This window comes from Arachis duranensis, chromosome 2, assembly GCF_000817695.3.
Source record: "Arachis duranensis cultivar V14167 chromosome 2, aradu.V14167.gnm2.J7QH, whole genome shotgun sequence".
Classification (NCBI taxonomy): Eukaryota; Viridiplantae; Streptophyta; class Magnoliopsida; order Fabales; family Fabaceae; genus Arachis; species Arachis duranensis.
In genome coordinates, this window is record NC_029773.3 from 38,932,947 (window position 1) to 38,933,489 (window position 543).

Consider the following 543-nt stretch of genomic DNA (forward strand, 5'->3'; position numbering starts at 1 on the left):
GGAAATGGAAGAAGGCAACCCTGGAGGGTAAATAGTCGAACACGTTTAAGCTTCAGTTTAAGGTTCAACTGAAGCTTAAACGTGGAAATGAAAAAGCAACCCTGGAGGAAAAAAAATAGTCGAACACGTTTAAGCTCCAGTTTAACCTTAAACTGGAGCTTAAACGTGGGAATGAAGAAAGCAACCCAGGAGGAGAAATGTCGAACACGTTTAAGCTCCAGTTTAACCTTAAACTGGAGCTTAAACGTGGGAATGAAGAAAGCAACCCAGGAGGAGAAATGTCGAACACGTTTAAGCTCCAGTTTAACCTTAAACTGGAGCTTAAACGTGTTCGACCAAAAATTCTCCTCCAGGGTTGCTTTCTTCATTTCCACGTTTAAGCTTCAGTTTAACCTTAAACTGAAGCTTAAACGTGTTCGACCAAATTCACACTCAGGGGTTGCTTTCTTCCATTTCCACGTTTAAGCTTCAGTTTAACCTTAAACTGAAGCTTAAACGTGTTCGACTATTTTACCCTCCAGGGTTGCTTTCTTCCATTTCCAC